Raw genomic sequence first — 22,627 nt, forward strand, 5'->3', positions numbered from 1 at the left:
CCAAAGGAGACTGACCAGGCTGGTCCTGGCGTATGGCTGGACCAGCTGGAACCGGGATGGACGGACCAGGCTGGACTTGTAGAATTGCTGCTGGACCGACTGGAACCGGGACGGACTGAACCGGACATATGGACGGGACCAGATTGAGTTCGGACGAACTTGAAGCGGCTGAGACCGGAGGAGACTGAACCGGACATATGAGCGGGACCAGATTGAGTCCGGACGAACTTGTACTGGCTGGGAACAGAAGAATCCCTGGACCTATGGACGGAACTGGATTGAGTCCAGAGAAATTAGAATCAGTTTGGTCCGAAGGAGGCAGATTTCGGCTGAAATCGGAGTGAGCAGAATCCAAGTGTTTATATGGCCCATCCAGGACCTGCACCTTCCTGTATGCCAATAGGGTAGTGCACTCTGAGGATGGCAAACAGGAGTTCATAACTGCATCTGTAGCACAAAGATTCCCATCTGGACACTTGACTCTAGATACTACCCTTGGGGCTGAAACTCTGGTGACCCCTCCTGGGGTTGACGAATCAGACACCTCTCTCACAGTTATTTCCAGCACCCCTCCTGGGGTTGACAGATCAGATACTTCTTTTTGAGTAGAAGACTCATATGCCCCTACTATAGCTTGAACATTGGATAACCCTCCTTGGGCTGCACACTCAGAACCCCCTCCTGGGGGTGGACACTTGGATCCCCCTCCTGGGGCTGGACACCCAGAACCCCCTCCTGGGGCTGGACACCCTGAACCCCCTCCTGGGGCTGGACACCCTGAACCCCCTCCTGGGACTGGATGCTCGGAACCCCCTCCTGGGCCTGGACGCTCGGAACCCCCTCCTGGAGCTGAAGACACAGACGCCTCTCCTTGGGCTGAAGACAAGGATGCCCCTTCCTTGGGCTGAAAACATGGATGCCCCTCCTTGGGTTGAAGACACAGACACCCCTCTTTGGGATGAAGACATGGACGCCCCTCTTTGGGCTGAAGACACGGATGCACCTCCTTGGGCTGAAGACACGGACGCCCCTCCTTGGGCTGAAGACACGGACACCCCTTCTTGGGCTGAAGACACAGACTCCTCTGTGACTTTAAATGGCTTGAACATTCTTTTCTGGACACCCAACTTGGGATAGGGTCTTTTAATCACAGGGCCCCAGTCATAAATTTGAGTCTCTTTTAGAGTAGCCTTCTTGACACCATCGTCAGCAGTAGCAGGATTGGCTACTGTAGATGACCTGTAGACATGAGCGCTATGATACTGAGATTTGTCACCATTTCCTGGCTTGCGAAGAATGCAATCCTTAACAAAATGACCAGAATTTCCACAGTAAAGACAGAGGTGTAGCTCCCTACGAAGTTGACGTTCAGCTTCAGAGAGCTTAGGCAGTGGGTAGCTCTGATGAACAACTTTTCCTTGCCCTGGGGAAGAGACTTTAGAAACTGGATGGAACAAAACAGGATCACCAACGTTGGTGGTATTCCTGAGGAGTTCAGGCATCACAGAAAGAATACTGGTCAAAAGTTCTTGTAACAGTATTGACATCTGGTAGAGAATCCACAGTTGGTCAGGAGTCTGAGTACAGAGAGTCCGAGAATCTCTGCAGAACTCGTTCTGCTGCATACACTGTGACAATTGATGCTGAGTCGACTCCAAACCCTCCAAGCATCCTGCAATATTGTTTAGGAGGTCTCGCGTCAGACAAACACCTTCGGCCGGGTCCATGGGGCCAGTTCCTACTGTCATGGCCATGGTTTTTGTGAACCCGGTGTTAGTGAAGTCTGTGCGGGTGACTGGAGGACTATGTGAATATTAGGCTGGTCTGTAGGAATCAGTGAGAAGAAGGAGCAATCCCTGACTGGGGATCGAACCTGGGCCTTGGCAGAGGAACCATATCCTGACCACTGGATCAGCAGGGACTTGGTGTTGTTAGCAGGATGGTGAATGTATTGGTGAGATTTAACTGGATATACTGTCACAGGAGTGGGTGTTTGTGGACTCAAGGTTACTATGAAATAGGTTCTCTGGAGTTGCGCAGAACTGGGCTGGTTACTGCCGAGATTGAGAACCGGGCTGGTTACCGGTGAGACTGGGAACCGCACTATGAACCGGGCTGTTGTACCGGTATACTGGAACGCAACTGTAATCCGGGCTGGTACCGGCTATAACTGGAAACGCAACTGAAAGAATAAAGAATACTGCAGCTGTGGCTTTAAGATGAGACTGAAGAATACTGCATCTGTGGCTTTCAGATGAGACTGAAGAATACTGCAGCTGTGGCTTTAAGATGAGACTGTAGAATACTGCAGCTGTGGCTTTAAGATGGGACTGAAGAATACAGAGGCTGTTTCTTTGATGAGCAGTGTCAGGTGATTCAGAGAGTCTCAGGCCAGGGGCAAACGCAGGATTTAGTCACGGGGGTTTCCATATTGCCCACATACTGTATGCACATTGAAAACACATACATTGTACACACACATACACATTGCACACGCATACATAGCAAAGCATACTTACAGACTTTCTAGTTGTCCCCATACTCACACATACATTGGTACACCATACACACTGTACACACATATACATAGTATACTATACATATACACAGTATACCACACACATACATAACACAGCACACACACACACACACACACACACACACACACACATACATACATACATACATACTACACCACACATACACACTGCACAAAGCATACAACACACATAACACACCATACACACTGGACACACTCATATACAAAGCACACCACACACATATTGCACACACAGCACACTACACATACATTGCACAGCACACACTGAAACACAATTCACACACATATAAATAGCACAGCACACACACATATGCTCACCATGCATATTATACACACACATTTTACACCACATATACATTGCACAAACACAAAATAAATCTAGTAGGCATAATTTATTGAAACCCCCCCTCCCCCCGCCCGCGCCGAGACACAGACCTGTCTATCTGACTCCGGGTAACACAAACACCACCAGCGACTCCCGGCTGCTGGTCATAGAGGGGCTGTGCGCTGACGCTGCAGCTCTCTCTACAGTCAGCCAGCCTCCCTGTCGGTGTGGAGAGCAGGCAGCTGTCGCGTTACTGACACAGCTGCCTGCGCTCCGCACCATCTCTCCCCAAATAGCCGGTGTACTGTGCGATGGATCGGTAGGCAGGGGGGGTTTCCAGGTACTCAGAAACCCCCCCTGCGTGTGCGTATGCAGGCTGGCACAGCATTGGACAGTTGGCAGGGGTAAGTCACCAAATATGAGAAGTACAGTCAGGATCGTGACACAGAGGACACATTTCAGGATTGTGATAGAAGCAAAAGAATAATATTAAAAATGGATGTCATACCTCTGTGCTGTATTTATCTATGTGTCTATTTGTGTTGACCAAATGTACTGAACTCTTTTGTAACCAATCGCAAATAAATAACTTAGTTGTTTTATTCAGCCTACTAAATGAATACAATTGGCCACAGGTTAACAAGTTTTAATTACCAGTATTTGGAGTCCAGAACAATCATTTATCCTTGATCAATATTTTTTTTTTTTTGCAGAGCTGAAATTCTGGTTGGCAGATGACCTCAGTGACACGAGGGTACGTTCCTGACATTGGAAGTGATGTGGTAATTGGTGCCAAATTCAACCCTGCCTCTTATATAAACACCACCCACTTGTTCTTCTTTAGCATTGCTAATGCTAGTTCCTGGTTGCGTCCCTGTTTGTTTGATCCAGCTTGATTTCTGTCTTCGCTTCCTGTCTTCTCCCTTGGCACTTCTGCTGTGGACTCTGGCATTTGAATTCGCTGACTCTCCTGAATACTCCCGTGATACTTGCTTTTACAGTTCTTGTTCTGATCCATGGAATGCTTAACTATTCTCCTGTAGGACTGACTATTGGTTCCAGTTGCCAGACTGTTACACTGTGTACCCACTCAGGGAACCGTGACCTGCGTGCCAGGTGTAGAAAAGCCCAAATCCCCTTGTAGAGAGGGCTATCTTTATGTATGGGCTAAGTGGGCAGTAGCCCAGGGACACCCCGATTCTAGGGGCCCAGAGCACACAAGTACCCTTAGCATTTTTTTGTTTCATTATTATTATCTTTTTATTTATTTATTTATTTATGTCCTTCAGAATTTTCTATATACATATGCGGACAGGTGGGTGGGAGCTGAGGGGGGGGGAAGGGGAGTCATAAGATGAGTGGCAAATGCCTATGACTGGACTGTAATAGGTTCCTTCCTCATCCACACAGCAGCTGTGGAGCTACTGGTCTAGCGAGATGATGACATCGTCAACTCGTCAGTGTTTCTCTAACTACTCCAGGCTCCGGGATTGGGAGTTACAGCAGCATTAACTGTTTGGGTGGGCTGAGACATGTTGGCCTTCCCATGTATGTATGTATGTATGTATGTATGTATGTATGTATGTATGTGTGTGTGTGACTGAGGCCCTGTGTGTCTCTGTGGGGTGGACAGGTAAGCTGCATGCTATCATCACTGCTGCATAGCCTCTACTGTTTGGGCCAGTGACAGTACCTGCAAGAGCTTCACCAGCCTTACTAGAATTTTCAGTGTTACCGACATCATATATTACTCCAGAGGGACTTACACTCACCCTCCCCTGTGGGCACTACTTACACTCACCCTCCCCTGTGGGCACTACTTACACTCACCCTCCCCAGTGGGCACTACTTACACTCATCCTACCTGTGTGCACTGTGTGTAATGTCACAACTTCTTATTGCCCGTGCCTAAAATAATTGATATATATCATGTATGGTGCACTGCACGTACTGTCATTCTTTTAATATTTTCTTCACAGGAGGACTACAGGTGCCAGCAGGCTCTTAATGTCTGGTAATGACTGCAATTGTTGCTCAACAAGTGCCGGCATGCTAGGGCTGGCCTGCTGGTACCTGTAGTCCCACTGTAAATAACTATATTATGTTTTTTACACCATTAACCCCACACCAACCACCACCAAGGTTGTGGGGAATAGCCGTGGCTTTTCAGTGAAGTACTGCGGGTTGGGAGAGGGACCCCATTCTTTGGGAGATTCCCACTTTCTCAGGAGTTCCAACCCTGGGCTAACCAGTTTAGGGCTGGTTAAAGTGACAGTAGGGGGACATTAAGCATTATAACCCGCTGGTGGTTCAGCCCAGTGCTGGTTATTGTAAAATCGTAGGGACCCGGCACTGGTTTTTCCCCAGAGTTTCCAGTAGAAGACCAGGCTGAGTGATCCGGTATTAGTTATGATATTGGGAGGGACCTTACATATTAATTTTTTCTGCTTTAAATATTTACTGTGGATTCAGACTTCTATTTGACAGCACGGTTTATCATAAACGGGCAAAATGACAGGGTACTAGAATGAAAGAACGAAGGGTATCATCATTGGAAGACAACAGCCACTCAAAAACTATGCTTATTTTATCCAGCATTTAGGACTTCTAAGCTGACGGCTTTTTCCAGCGATCTAGTTTAAAAATCAAATACAATTCTTAGTAAATTAACCGCCAAGTCATTCTCTAATTCTAATGAGTAGAATTCTAAACATGATAGAGCATAATAAACACATTTTAAAAAAACAAGAAATACTTTATATTAGGACAGAAAAATTGTAAATTCTTTAATGTAAATAGACCATGTAGTGCTGCATTCATTTTCATTTAATAGAAGGGGGTGGGGGGTAAGTAAAGAGGGTAAGGAATTAAAGATAAAGGGCTTAATTCAGAGTTGATCACAGCAGCAAATTTGTTAGCAGTTGGGCAAAACCATGGCCCTCATTCCGAGTTGTTCGCTCGCTAGCTGCTTTTAGCAGCATTGCAAACGCTAGGCCGCCGCCCTCTGGGAGTGTATCTTAGCTTAGCAGAATAGCAAACGAAAGATTAGCAGAACTGCTACTAAATATTTTCTTGCAGTTTCTGAGTAGCTCCAGACCTACTCCTAGATTGCGATCAGCTCGGTCAGTTTAGTTCCTGGTTTGACGTCACAAATGCCCTGCGTTCGGCCAGCCACTCCCCCGTTTCTCCAGACACTCCCGCGTTTTTCCCTGACACGCCTGCGTTATTTAGCACACTCCCGGAAACTGCTCAGTTACCACCCAGAAACGCCCCTTTCCTGTCACTCACCGATCAGCAGTGCGACTGAAAAGCGCTGCACGAACAACAGCAAATCTACTAAGTTTTGTGTAAAATAACTTAGCGCATGCGCTCTGCGTACCATGCGCATGCGCATTTAGCAACAAATCGCAGCATAGCGAAAATGGGCAACGAGCGAACAACTCGGAATGACCACCCATGTGCACTGCAGGGGGGCAGATATAACATATGCAGAGAGAGTTAGATTTGGGTGGGGTGTGTTCAAACTGAAATCTAAATTGCAGTGTAAAATTAAAGCAGCCAGCATTTACCCTGCACAGAAACAAAATAACCCACCCAAATCTAACTCTGCACATGTTACATCTGCCCCACCTGCAGTGCACATGGTTTTGCCCAACTGCTAACACATTTTCTGCTGTGATCAGGTCTGAATTACCCCCAATATGGGATAGCTGTTATCCAATAAACAATAGTTTCAAAATGTGGTCTGAACTATAAATCCGGTATAAAGGATTTATTAAGCTGATACCAGTGAGCCTCGGTTTTGTGGTATGTAATAAAGGTATTACACATGCCACAAATATTCGAAAGATTAAATGAACCAAATACTGTACTATACAATTAATTAAGGAGTGCTTTGGTGGGGGAAATGGGTATGGTTCCAATCTCTAGCTATGAGGAAATTAGCTCACTGAAAAAGAACATTATAATTTTATCATTTGGTTCTCTCAAAGCTCATCCAAAATGTGAAGGAACGTTCACACTTTATAATATCTTTATAAGAGATGTGCGTGGACCCCCGTGTTTTGGATTTGGTTTTAAATCTTCATTGTGCCTGGTTTTAATTAGAGATGTGCGGCGGGCACTTTTCGAGTTTTGTGTTTTGGTTCTGGTTCCATGCTCGTATTTTGGATCTGGATTGGTTTTGCCAAAACCATCCTTTCGTGTTTTGGTTTTGGATCCGGATGAGCACAAGACAGCACCACTGGACTGGACTTATATGGCAGTACCCCTGGAGTTTTACGGCAGTGTCAGACAGGATGGCACTTTAAAAAACTAGTCCCCAAACAGCACACGATGCAAAGAAGAAAAAGAGGTGCAAGATGGAATTGTCCATGGGCCCTCCCACCCACCCTTATTTTGTATAAACAGGACATGAACACTTTAACAAACCAATAATCTCAGCGACAGGGTCTGCCACACGACTGTGGCTGAAATGAATGGTTTGTTTAGGCCCCCATCAAAAAAGAAGCAATCAATCTCTCCTTGCACAAACTGGCTCTACAGAGGCAAGATGTTGACCTCATCCTCATCCTCCGATTCCTCACCCCTTTCACTGTGTACAGCCTCACAGAGTATTAATTCGTCCCCACTGGAATCCACCATCACAGGTTCCTGTGTACTTTCTGTAGGCAATTGCTAGTAAAGGTCTTCCCGGAGGAATTTATAATTCATTTTGATGAACATCATCTTCTCCACATTTTGTGGAAGTAACCTCCTACGCCGATCCCTGACAAGGTTACCGGCTGCACTAACATTCTTTCAGAGTACACACTGGAGGGAGGGCAACTTAGGTAAAATAGAGCCAGTTTATGCAAGGGCATCCAAATTGCCTCTTTTTCCTGCCAGTATACATATGGACTGTCTGACATGCCTACTTGGATGCTGTCACTCATATAATCCTCCACCATTCTTTCAATGGTGACAGAATCATATGCAGTGACAGTAGACATGTCAGTAATCGTTGGCAGGTTCTTCAATCCGGACCAGATATCAGCAGTCGCTCCTGACTGCCCTGTATCACCGCTAGCGGGTGGGCTAGGAAATCTTATCCTTTTCCTCACAGCCCCAGTTGCGAGAGAAAATGAAGGAGGAGCTGTTGACGGGTCACGTTCCGCTTGAGTTGACAATTTTCTCACCAGCAGGTCTTTGTACCTCTGCAGACTCGTGTCTGCCACAAAGAGAGATACAAAGTAGGCTTTAAACCTAGGATCGAGCACGGTGGCCAAAATTTAGTGATCTGATTTCAACAGATTGACCACCCTTGAATCCTGGCAAAGCGAATGAAGGGCTCCATCCACAAGTGCCACATACTTTGCGGAATCGCTCCACCTTAGCTCCTCCTTCAATTTCTCCAGCTGCTTCTGCAAAAGCCTGATGAGGGGAATGACCTGACTCAAACTGGCAGTGTCTGAACTGACTTCACGTGTGGCAAGTTCGAAGGGTTGGAGAACCTTGCACAAGACGAAAATCATTCTCCAATGTGCTTGAGTCAGGTGCAATCCCCCTCCTTGGCCTATATCGTAGGTGGATGTATAGGCTTGAATTGCCTTTTGCTGCTCCTCCATCCACTGAAGCATAGAGAGTGTTGAATTCCACCTCATTACCACCTTTTGCTTCAGGTGATGACAGGGCAGGTTCAGTCTTTGCCACGTGGTGGCTGACTGCCGAAAGTGGCCCACAATTTTTCGGCCCACCAACAGCATCTCCTGCACACCCCTGTCATTTAAAAAAAAAATTCTGCACCACCAAATTAATTGTATGTGCAAAACATGGGACGTGCTGGAATTTGCCCAGATGTAATGCACGCACAATATTGGTGGCATTGTCCGATATCACAAATCCACAGGAGAGTCTAATTGGGTAAGCCATTGTGCGATGATGTCCCTCAGTTTCTGTAAGAGATTGTCAGTGGTGTGTCTCTTACGTAAAGCGGTGATAGTAGCCTGCCTAGGAACGAGTTGGCGTTTGCAAGATGCTGCTACTGGTGCCGCTGCTGTTGTTGCTGCGGGAGGCAATACATCTACCCAGTGGGCTGTCACAGTCATATAGTCCTTAGTCTGCCCTGTTCCACTTGTCCACATGTCCGTGGTTAAGTGGACAGTGCGTACAACTGGATTTTTTAGGAGACTGAGGACACTTTTTCTGACGTCTCTGTACATTCTCGGTATCGCCTGCCTAGTGAAGTGGAACCTAGATGGGATTTGGTACTGGGGACACAGTACCTCAAACAATTCTCTAAGTCCCACTGAACTAATGGCGGATACCAGACGCACCTCTAATACCAACATAGCTGTCAAGGCCTCAGTTATCTGCTTTGCAACAGGATGACTGCTGCCATATTTAATCTTCCTCACAAAGGACCGTTGGACAATCAATTGCTTATTTGAAGTAGTACAAGTGGTCTTCCGACTTCCCCTCTGGGATGACGATTGACTCCCAGCACCAACAACAGCAGCGGCAGCAACAGCAGCAGTAGGCGTAATACTCAAGGATCCTCTGGAGGAATCCTGGTTAGGAGAGGACTGCTCAGTCTTGCTAGTGACATGGTCTGCAGGACTACTGATGTTCCTGACTGAGGAGGAAGTTGATGTTGAGGGAATTGGTGGTGTGGCTTGCTTGGTTACAAGAGGAAGAAGGGATTTGGGTGTCAGTGGACTGCTTACGCTCTTACCCAAAGTTTCACAACTTGACACTGACTTCTGATGAATGCGCAGCAGGTGACGTATAAGGGAGGATGTTCCTTGGTGGTTAACGTCCTTACCTCTACTTATTATTGACAGAGGTAACACACAGATTGACACCTGTTGTCCGGATTTGCGGATAAATAATTCCACACCAAAGAGGTGGCTTTTTTGGTATTTTGCCCAGGCATCACAAGGGCTTATTCATCCCATGGACAACAGGCGTCTCCCCCGGTGCCTGATTTAAACAAATCACATCACCATCAGAATCCTCATCGTCAACTTCCTCCTCAGCGCCAGCAACACCCATATCCTCATGCAGGTGTACTTCAACAGTGACATCTTCAATTTGAATATTAGAAACTGGACTGTGGGTGCTCCTTCCAGCACTTGCAGAGGGCGTGCAAATGGTGGAAGGAGCCACCTCTTCCCGTCCACTGTTGGGAAGGTCAGGCATCGCAACCGCCAACACACTTGGACTCTCCTTGGTGATTTGTGATACTATCTTAGAATGCACAGTTCTTTGCTGTGCTTTGCCATCTTAACAGTTAGAATTTTTCTAGCGGGACTAGTTATGAACATAGGCCAGGGCCTTAGCCGTTCCTTGCCACTCCATGTCGTAAATGGCATATTGGCAAGTTACATTTCTCCTCAGACCATTTAAATTTATTTTTTTGGGTCATTTTACTGAACTTTTGCTTTTCGGATTTGACATGCCCTCTACTATAACACTGGGCATCGGCCTTGGCAGACAACGTTGATGGCATTTCATCGTCTATGTCATGACTAGTGGCAGCAGCTTCAGCACTAGGAGGAAGTGGTTCTTGATCTTTCCCTATTTTATCCTCCAAATTTTTGTTCTCCATTATTTTTCTGGAGTTATTTAACACAATATGTGGCAAAGGAGAACATACCCCTACACCTCACAGGGTAAACCCTGTAAAAATTATATTAATTAAATGTTAATAACCCCTTTATTTGGAGTAAATAATATACAGCACAGGACACTACTACTGGTCTGATGCAGGACAACACAGCAACACTGTAAGGGACTTATTATACAGCAGTACTGGACATATGGGAGCAGAAAACACCACCACTGTGACTAGTCACTGGACTGACTGATGCACAGGACACTACCACTGGTCTGATGCAAGACAACACATATAAATATACAGCAGCACTGGGCATATGGCAGCAGATGACACCACCACTATGACTGGTCACTGGATTGACTGATGCACAGGATACTACCACTGGTCTGATGCAGGACAACACAGCAACACTGTAAGGGACTTATTATACAGCAGCACTGGACATATGGCAGCAGAGGACACTACCACTGTGACTGGTCACTGGACTGACTGAAGCACAGGATACTACCACTGGTCTGATGCAGGACAACACAGCGACACTGTAAGGGACTTACTATACAGCAGCACTGGACATATGGCAGCAGAGGACACCACCACTGTGACTAGTCACTGGACTGACTGATGCACAGGACACTACCACTGGTCTGATGCAGGACAACACAGCAACACTGTAAGGGACTTATACAGCAGCACTGGACATATGGTGGCAGAGAACACCACCACTGTGACTGGACACTGGACTGACTGATGCACAGTACACTACCACTGGTATGATGCAGGACAACACAGCGACACTGTAAGGGACTTATACAGCAGCACTGGACATATGGCAGCAGAGGAAACCACCACTATGACTGGTCACTGGACTGACTGATGCACAGGATACTACCACTGGTCTGATGCAGGACAACACAGAAACACTGTAAGGGACGTATTATACAGCAGTACTGGACATATGGCAGCAGAAACCACCACTGTGACTGGTCACTGGACTGACTGATGCACAGGACACTACCACTGGTCTGATGCAGGACAACACAGCGACACTGTAAGGGACTTACTATACAGCAGCACTGGACATATAGCAGCAGAGGACACCACCACTATGACTGGTCACTGGACTGACTGATGCACAGAACACTACCACTGGTCTGATGCAGGACAACACAGCAACACTGTAAGGGAGTTATTATACAGCAGCACTGGACATATGGTGGCAGAGAACACCACCACTGTGACTGGACACTGGACTGACTGATGGACAGGACACTACCACTGGTATGATGCAGGACAACACAACGACACTGTAAGGGACTTATACAGCAGCACTGGACATATGGCAGCAGAGGAAACCACCACTATGACTGGTCACTGGACTGACTGATGCACAGGACACTACCACTGGTCTGATGCAGGACAACACAGCAACACTGTAAGGGACTTATTATACAGCAGCACTTGACATATAGCGGCAGAGAACACCACCACTGTGACTGGTCACTGGACTGACTGATGCACAGGACACTACCACTGGTATGATGCAGGACAACACAGCGACACTGTAAGGGACTTATAAAGCAGCACTGAAAATATGGCAGCAGGGGACACCACCACTGTGACTGGTCACTGGACAGGACACTACCACTGGTCTGATGCAGGACAACACAGCAACACTGTAAGGGACTTATTATATACAGCGGCACTGGACATATAGCAGCAGAGGACACTACCACGGTGACTGGTCACTGGACTGACTGATGCACAGGATACTACCACTGGGCTGATGCAGGACAACACAGCAACACTGTAAGGGACTTATTATACAGCAGCACTGGACATATGGCAGCAGAGGACACCACCACTGTGACTGGCCCCTGAACTGACTGATGCACAGGACACTACCACTGGTCTGATGCAAGACAACACAGCGACACAGTGAGGGACTTATTATACAGCAGCACTGGACATATGGCAGCACAGGACACCACCACTGTGACTGGTCACTGGAGTGACTGATGCACAGGACACTACCACTAGTCTGATGCAAGAAAACACAGCAACACTGTAAGGGACTTATACAGCAGCACTGGACATATGGTGGCAGAGAACACCACCACTGTGACTGGTCACTGGACTGACTGATGCACAGGATACTACCACTGGTCTGATGCAGGACAACACAGCAACACTGTAAGGGACTTATTATACAGCAGCACTGGACATATAGCGGCAGAGAACACCCCCACTGTGACTGGTCACTGGACTGACTGATGCACAGGACACTACCACTGGTATGATGCAGGACAACACAGCGACACTGTAAGGGACTTATAAAGCAGCACTGAAAACATGGCAGCAGGGGGCACCACCACTGTGACTGGTCACTGGACAGGACACTACCACTGGTCTGATGCAGGATGCAGCAACACTGTAAGGGACTTATACAGCAGCACTGGACATATGGTGGCAGAGAACACCACCACTGTGACTGGTCACTGGACTGACTGATGCACAGGATACTACCACTGGTCTGATGCAGGACAACACAGCAACACTGTAAGGGACTTATTATATACAGCAGCACTGGACATATAGCAGCAGGGGACACCACCACGGTGACTGGTCACTGGACTGACTGATGCACAGGACACTACCACTGGTCTGATGCAAGACAACACAGCGACACAGTGAGGGACTTATTATACAGCAGCACTGGACATATGGCAGCACAGGACACCACCACTGTGACTGGTCACTGGACTGACTGATGCACAGGACACTACCACTAGTCTGATGCAAGAAAACACAGCAACACTGTAAGGGACTTATACAGCAGCACTGGACATATGGCTGCAGAGGACGCCACCACTGTGACTGGTCACTGGACTAACTGATGCAGCTAAGACACTACACTGGACTGAGCAGCACAAGACAGCACTATAATCACCACCCCACTTTCCCGCCCGCACAGACACTGAGGACGGAGACACGTCCTCTCACTACACTCTCCAGGACTAGAGTGAAAATGGCGGCGACGCGTGGCTCCTTATATGGTATCCAAACCCCGCGAGAATCTGACAGCGGGATGATGACTTTTTGCCTCGTTCTGGTTTCTGAGTCAGGCAGAAAAACCCGAGCCGGACTCGGATCCAGGTTCGGGTAGTGAAGTTCGGTAGGGTTCGGTTCTCTGAGAACCGAACCCGCTAATCTCTAGTTTTAATAAAACCACACTCAAATGTTTTGGTTTTGTATTTCTTTAAAAATGGATAAAAAAATATAATCATATAATTTGGACCTATTTTTGTTCCTAAAGTATAATTTACATCAATAACATTAATTTCTAGTTAATTTTGACCATCTTACAGTATTCTTTTCAGCAGTATTGACCAAAGGCTGCAGCGAGCTGGATGGCTAAACTATGTAACAGAGCAGTGGCACAAACACACAACAGTTTAAAAGAATATAGCACATCTATGAAACATTGCGGCACAGCAGTGGCAGACAGGATGGCAGTTTAATAAACTATACGATCCTATAGAATGTTTTAATTTATCATGAATCAGAGGCCCGTTACTAGTATAGGTGATTAAAGGCAGAGTTACAGTCTAATAGAAGTCAATAATTATAAGATGATATGACTTCATGATATGATGATTATATGATTTGAAGACTATATGAAGATTATATGATTTGATGATACTACTCTATATAAGTGGAGAAAGCTACAAGAAATGCACCTATATGTCTGGGTGAGAAGCTGGTGATGGATAGCCTAGTAAGATATAGAAGACAGTCAATGACCCAGTAAAGTACAGTATTATAATTATACACTGCCTATCAAACACACACAATAAAGGATGATAAAGGGGATGAGTTAGTGATGGATGGCCTGGCAAGATACCGGAGACCACTAATGCCCCAGTACAGTAACAGTATCATATGATGCCTGGGAAACACACACAATAAAAGATGATAAAGGGGATGAGTTAGTGATGGATGGCCTGGCAAGATACCGGAGACCACTAATGCCCCAGTACAGTAACAGTATTATATGATGCCTGGGAAACACACACAATAAAGGATGATAAAGGGGATGAGTTAGTGATGGATGGCCTGGCAAGATACCGGAGACCACTAATGCCCCAGTACAGTAACAGTATCATATGATGCCTGGGAAACACACACAATAAAAGATGATAAAGGGGATGAGTTAGTGATGGATGGCCTGGCAAGATACCGGAGACCACTAATGCCCCAGTACAGTAACAGTATTATATGATGCCTGGGAAACACACACAATAAAAGATGATAAAGGGGATGAGTTAGTGATGGATGGCCTGGCAAGATACCGGAGACCACTAATGCCCCAGTACAGTAACAGTATTATATGATGCCTGGGAAACACACACAATAAAAGATGATAAAGGGGATGAGTTAGTGATGGATGGCCTGGCAAGATACCGGAGACCACTAATGCCCCAGTACAGTAACAGTATTATATGATGCCTGGGAAACACACACAATAAAAGATGATAAAGGGGATGAGTTAGTGATGGATGGCCTGGCAAGATACCGGAGACCACTAATGCCCCAGTACAGTAACAGTATTATATGATGCCTGGGAAACACACACAATAAAGGATGATAAAGGGGATGAGTTAGTGATGGATGGCCTGGCAAGATACCGGAGACCACTAATGCCCCAGTACAGTAACAGTATTATATGATGCCTGGGAAACACACACAATAAAGGATGATAAAGGGGATGAGTTAGTGATGGATGGCCTGGCAAGATACCGGAGACCACTAATGCCCCAGTACAGTAACAGTATCATATGATGCCTGGGAAACACACACAATAAAAGATGATAAAGGGGATGAGTTAGTGATGGATGGCCTGGCAAGATACCGGAGACCACTAATGCCCCAGTACAGTAACAGTATTATATGATGCCTGGGAAACACACACAATAAAAGATGATAAAGGGGATGAGTTAGTGATGGATGGCCTGGCAAGATACCGGAGACCACTAATGCCCCAGTACAGTAACAGTATCATATGATGCCTGGGAAACACACACAATAAAAGATGATAAAGGGGATGAGTTAGTGATGGATGGCCTGGCAAGATACCGGAGACCACTAATGCCCCAGTACAGTAACAGTATTATATGATGCCTGGGACACACAGACAATAAAAGATGATAAAGGGGATGAGTTAGTGATGGATGGCCTGGCAAGATACCGGAGACCACTAATGCCCCAGTACAGTAACAGTATCATATGATGCCTGGGACACACACACAATAAAGGATGATAAAGGGGATGAGTTAGTGATGGATGGCCTGGCAAGATACCGGAGACCACTAATGCCCCAGTACAGTAACAGTATTATATGATGCCTGGGACACACACACAATAAAAGATGATAAAGGGGATGAGTTAGTGATGGATGGCCTGGCAAGATACCGGAGACCACTAATGCCCCAGTACAGTAACAGTATCATATGATGCCTGGGAAACACACACAATAAAAGATGATAAAGAGGAGGGAGCTGATGATGGATGTCCTGGCGAGATAGAGAAGACGACCAATGCCCCAGTAAAGTACAGAATTATGCGCCTCCTGTTAAACACACAAAATAAAGGATGATGAGGAGGATGAGCTGGTGATGAATGGCCTTAGAAGTTACAGAACACCATCAATCCATAGAAAAGTACTGTAATATTATATGCTGCCTGTCAAATGCACACAGTCTTGGCAAAACAAACAAGCAGGAGAAGTGTAGGCGGAAATACGGTAGAAAGCAGCAGCTGAAATTTGACCCAGTCTTACCTACCACAAGAAAATAAATCGCAATAAAATCAGGCAGTATGATGTCCTTTCCCTCGATGGCTATAACATGAAAGGGAAAAAGAAGGACTGATACTGTGTAGTTTCTTCCAAATATACTGTATAATTCACACAAAACAGTAAGGGATGCCGGAGGGTAGTTTATATGACACTTTTGTGGTTGAAATGCTTGATTTCAGATCCACTAAAGAAAACATGATGATGGTTTGGTTAAATCAAGGTACCAATGGTTTTAAGGTGGCTAACAATGTTGTTAATCATCATCATCATCATCATCATCATCATCATAGTTGGAAGATGTCTTCATCACTGCCTTCCTCATTGTAATATCATTACTCAATATTAGCTCTTCCCTATAGGAATCCACTGTTACAGAAGAAGTCTCTGTTTGTTGGAATTGGCTACACAGGTGTTTCTTATAGAGTTTTTTTTCCACTTTTTTGGGGGAAGTGGCCTCTTATACCAATGGCTCACAAGGTCCCTGGCTCTGCTAAACACTCTTTCCAAGTACACACTGGAGTGTGGGCATCTTAAGTATACCAAAGCAAATTTGTACAAGGGGCTCCAAATTACCTTTTTTCCTAGAGTAGTAAGAGTAGCCTGGCATTGTTTGTTAGATATTGCTGCTGCTGTTACTGAAGGTGATACACCCACCCAGCGAGCTGTCACAGTCATGTGGTCTTTAGTTTGACCGGTATCGCTTGTCACGTGTCTGTATTTATGAGGATAGTGGGTACCATGGAATTTTGTAGGCAAAGAATATTTTTGTTTAACGTCCTGGTTCAGTGTGTAATATATGTGCTGGCTGCCTTACACAGGGACCAGCAGCTGCCGCTGTGTATCACTGACCTGCTGGCTGCTGAAGCACCCAAGTCAGCACTTTGTTCTTCTATCATCTTCTATAAGGCCGCCCCCCACTCCCATTTGCTCTGGGGTGGGCTTATAGAAGATGATAGACAAGCAGAGTGCTGTCTCCTTTGCTTCGGCAGACTGCAGGTCAGTGATACACACAGCGGCGGCTGCTGATCCCTGGGTAAGTCAGCCAGCACATATATTACATACTGCATCCTCGAAGTGATGATATGCCCCACACAGATCCCTGATCTCATCATCATCATGTCTGTCTGGGCTTACATGAAGAGACAGAAGGATTTGAGCAAGCCTACAACCACAGAAGATCTGTGGTTGGTTCTCCAAGATGTTTGGCATAACCTACCTGCCGAGTACCTTAAAAACTGTACAACCGTACCTAGAAGAATTGATGCTGTTTTGAAGGCAAAGGGTGGTTACAGCAAATACTGATTTGATTTAGATTTATCTTCTGCTCAATCACTTTGCATTTTGTTAACTGATAAAAATAAACATTTAACACTTCTATTTTTGAAAGCATTCTTACTTTACAGCATTGTTCCACACCTGGTAAAACTTTTGCAATTTTACGATTTTCTTATGTATATGAAATAAATATCTTTGATTGTAATACTGCTTTTGGATAGCTCTCCTACATGTGTTTGTAATCTTCAAATTGCACTCTCTGCCCTTATACACAAGTGATATACATTACACACTACAGGTAGATATCAGGAAAACTCTGTCTTAAACATACACAAGAGCCTGTTTGCTTTGCAGCACTGGACTGTAGGTGCTACGGGAAGTAGTTAAAATACTGCCAGTCGGGATCTCGACGGTCACAATACCGACACCAGAATCCCGATAAGGTGAAACGCCGCTGCCAATATACCACGCCACCCATAGAGGGAGAATATGACCTGTGGTGAGCACAGCAAGTCACCGTGCCCACTGCATGGCGAGCGCAGTGAGCCCGCAAGGGGCTTTCTAGCGCTCACCCCACAGCAGCATTCTGGCGGACGGGATCACACTGTCAGGATTATGACGACCGGCATCCCGTCCAGGGCTGTCTTAACAGCAGTGTAGGCCCCTGGGCACAACAATGCACTGGGGCCACTACCCATGCTCCAGTGGTAGGGGTGGGCGGAGCTATCAGCAGCAGTTTTGATGTCCTGCGGGCAGTAGAGCGTGTTCTATCTTCTACTCAGTATGTAGGACCTGGAGCAGTAATTTCTGCTAATTAGTCCTTTACTGCACAGATGGGGCTAATTTGTAGGAGGGGGCATGGGGGCATTGGGCCATATGAAGGGGCCCAGATACATGACTTCCAGGGTGGTAGGGGGTGTTTAATACGTAGGGGAGGGGTGGATAGTGGAGTGGGCTTATTATTCATCATTTTCCAGTAGGAGGGCAACTTGCTTGACCCCATATATCTCAAGTTCCTGGAAATAGATTTCTTAGCTTTGAATGTGATAACAAGCTAGAGAGGCCCACCTTTCAAAAGGTACTGGGGACTTGGGGATCAGAGTTTAGGAACCAAAGCAATACACCGACGAAAATATAAAACTGCATATTAGGCATGTGGAGCTGGTGCAAGGACCAGCTGCTTGAAGGCTGATATCTCTGGTTCTGGGCATAGTAGAGACAAGCTGCCAGTGTCCACCAAAAGGAGAGAGTCACAGATTTTGGAGTATACCCTCATACAAAATTCTAAGTCAGACAGAACCCGAGATATCTGGCTGGGAAGAGAAATTAACAGGCTTGGATGGGGACCACTGCTTTGAAGTCCGATATCTCTGGTTCCCCAGGGCCAATTTTCAAAATTCTGGTACCCTTGTAAAAAGGGGACCCCCAGCTATTAGACTAGGGCCATTATACTCCCGGGGCCCTTGGGCAAGTGCCCATTGAGCCCATATGAAAATACGGCCCTGATTCCGTCCGCCAGCAAATCATACGTGTCCCGGTGCTACTAGTGTCTGATAAGCACACAGTAGCATGTTTCCATTTGAATGATAGTCACTGGATTGCAGTTAGTATGTCTGCCAAACAAATACACACTAACAAAGATCCCTACAGTCACTCTTCCTAAGCACTCCATCTACCTACTACCCATGAGACAAAAGAGACAAAAAAAATAATAATGGGAAATTCAATTGGGTGCAAGGTTTTCACACAAATAAACTTGCGCCCATCGCACCTAATTTTGGATTACTGTGGGTATGCGCGCTCCTGATAACCTTAGTATCCAATTTTTAATAAATAATAAAAAAAAAGAATAACAAAAATAAATTATACTTACCGGTCCAGTGGTCTCTGCAGCTCCTGGTGGTCTACCCTCCATCTTTGCACTTGGGAGGGGGCTGCTGGGAGGCGAGGGAGCTGCTTGGAGGGGAGGTGGCTGCTTGGAGATGTAATTCTCCCTGCTGCTGCCTCCCGGGGAGGGGTCACACACACATCGGGGGTTACACACACACTCACTCACACACTCACGCACACACTCACCTCTGCTGCAGGAGACCGGCTTCCATGAAGAAGACAATGCATCGGAAAAGGGAGTAATTACTGTCTAATTAAGCTAATTGGAAAACTGTACTTTCTAGTGATTTTAGGAAAAATCAAATTTGCTCTGGAGGAGTGTAAAAAAAAGGTGCCGTATCTCATTTTCTCTCCTCTAATTGAATAGGAAAGCCCTGCAGCTGTGGGAAATACCCTACGCAAGAGGTTTTTTTTTACATTTGCCTTTTTTTATTGAATTCACCCTTAATGTAAATGCTGATGTTCCTGCCCATGCTAATGTTCATATAAATGCTGATCTACCTAACCATGATCCTGTGCCTATTAATGCTGAAATACTTAGCCATACCTCCCAACTTACGGTCGCTGCAACCCAGGACATTCGCGTAGTGTGCATCTGAAAAGGAGGCATGGCCTCTGCTTGGTGGGTCTGTAGTCTAGGATGGGAGGGCATGGCCTCACAACACATCCACCATTTTAGTTATTTCGGGAGCATACCCCCATGCTCCCTTCCCTGGATTTACCAGCTGTGATGTAATACTCCCCCCAACCTTCCCCCCCGCTTATAGGACATTGCGGCTCACGGTGGGACAGCAGGATATTGGGGGGTCATTCCAAGTTGATCGCACGCTGACGATTTTCGCAGCGCAGCGATCAGGTTACTACTGTGCATGCGTATGCACCGCAATGCGCACGCACGTCGTACGGGTACAAACAGCATCGTTGCTGTGCAAGGCTTCTAGCGACTAATCCATTTGCACAACCGATCGCAAGGAGATTGACAGGAAGAGGGCGTTTATGGGTGTCAACTGACCATTTTCTGGGAGTGGTAGGGAAAACGCAGGTGTGTCCAAGCGTTTGCAGGGTGGGTGTCTGACGTCAATTCTGGGACCGGACAGGCTGAAGTGATCGCAAGGGCTGAGTAAGTTCAGACCTACTCAGAAACTGCAAAAAACATTTTCGTACCGCTCGGCTGCACAAGCGTTCACACACTTGCAAAGCAAAAATACACTCCCCTAGAGGCGGCGACTATCTGATCGCTGCTCTGCAAAAAATAGCTAGCAAGCGATCAACTCGGAATGAGGGCAATTGTCTGAAAGACGGGACTGTCCTTATGAAGTTGGGAGGTATCACTTATTGTAGCAATGCTAATGTGCGTGTGAATGATGAATTATCTAACCTTGATCCTGTGTCTATTAATGCTTAGCTATGCTCATGTACATGTTAAGCAGGTAAACCTTTCTAAACTCTTCCGTGTGAAAAGGAAAATGTGCAAAAAGCTGGACTTTTCGCACATTTTTGCTTAGATCCTCAAGAGGGAGCGAGCAGAAATAATTGGGAGCATATGGTATTTGCACATGAATGGAGCAACAATTGAATTTCTCCCTAGGGTACAGGCCAAAAAATTATTGAATTGCCCCCAATGAATTAAAATAAATGAGATGATAAAAAAAGAATGACATCATCACACAACAAAATGGAATCATCCTCACTATTATGTGACACACTTGTATTTTGCACACTTGCAAATAATGTGAATACTACATACTGAAGTAGGAAAGTAAACCTGAACTCTACAAAATTATTCTATTAGGTCCATCACTGTATCAAATACTACTACTACTACTACTAATAATAATAATATTAAATACAATATAAGTAAAAAGAGCGAACGCAGCTCTGAATAAGGCCCATTGTCTGATCATTAAGGCGTAATGCAACCTCAGATATGAAAGCTGAGGCAGATGCTTTAGCCAACTAAATAACAGTAATATTTGTACAGAATTTATGTCAAAAGAACCACTAGATGGAGCTTGAAAACCAAATACAAATATAACTAAAACATTTCTTGTATACAGACTAAACATGTCAATTATTTGTGATACATTATCAATATGTTTTTAAAAATGTATCAACTATTCCAATATGAAGAAACATTAAATAAAAACAATGAAATGCTTGTACACAGAACAATGTTTTAAATACGTTTTTACTCTTTTAATGTTTTCCATAACTCATACAAAATATCATCCAAATGTTGCACACAAAAGTAAAATACTAACTTTTCTGTGTCTGTATAGATAGAAAACAGAAATACAGTTGTTTTTTCCTAAATCATTCAGGATCCCAAATATTTTCTGAATACATAAAAATATAACAGGACAGTTTTCAGATGACAATTTCAGCTTTCATTTATAGAAATTGGCTATCCAGCCATGTTATATTAACCCTTCAATGCTGATGAGACTCAGCCATTCTGATTGTTGTTCTGATAATAACAATACAATTAGCGAACTTCTGCACCCTATACGGTGCAGTGGAGGTACACTCAGGGTGTCACTCCACACCCAAAAACAAGATGAATTACAAACAAACTGAGTGTAACTCAACCGCGCACTGTTTTACTGACTGAATGGATGTGTAAGCAAAACCAAAAAAGGTACAAAAAAGCAAAACGTACTGGTGTTGTCAGTACAGTTATACTCTTTTGCACCTATGTACCTTTTTTGGTTTTGCTTACACATCCATTCAATCAGTAAGGCAGTGCGTGGTTGAGTTACACTCAATTTGTTTGATTGTTGTTCTATCTGGTCGAATTCAGGAGAAGGAGCGATAAACTTTTCAGTACCTTCGTAGTGTGTCGTTTACTGTCCGTCTACTGATAAAGCATTACGATGTGCTAGTCGCGATTTCTGCAACACCCCTTCCTTTGTCTGCCGGGTGTGAGAGACCCAGCGTCAGTACTCAGGTAACTCTTTTGAGGGGTGGTCTTCAGTATGCCGACTGACGGGATCCCGGCGCACAGTTTACCGGCGCCGGAATCTGAACAGCCAGCATACCGACACTTATTCTCCCTCGTGGGGGTCCACGACCCCCCTGGAGGGAGAATAAAATAGCGTGGCGAGCGCAGCGAGCCCGCAAGGGGCT

General features: G+C 45.6%; 1 protein-coding gene and 1 long non-coding RNA gene across 6 annotated transcripts in view; one reads left to right on the plus strand and one right to left on the minus strand.

The window, feature by feature from the left end:
- Positions 1-17,713, plus strand: part of LOC134909682 (uncharacterized) — a 31,343-nt gene extending 13,630 nt beyond the window's left edge. The window contains exon 3 of the long non-coding RNA XR_010176002.1: positions 3,599-17,713. This is a non-coding gene — a long non-coding RNA (uncharacterized LOC134909682). The remainder of the gene's footprint in view (positions 1-3,598) is intronic.
- Positions 1-22,627, minus strand: part of FILIP1 (filamin A interacting protein 1) — a 393,141-nt gene that overhangs the window by 111,301 nt on the left and 259,213 nt on the right. The gene's annotated exons all lie outside the window — the stretch shown is intronic.

Source organism: Pseudophryne corroboree, chromosome 4, assembly GCF_028390025.1.
Source record: "Pseudophryne corroboree isolate aPseCor3 chromosome 4, aPseCor3.hap2, whole genome shotgun sequence".
NCBI classification, from domain to species: Eukaryota; Metazoa; Chordata; class Amphibia; order Anura; family Myobatrachidae; genus Pseudophryne; species Pseudophryne corroboree.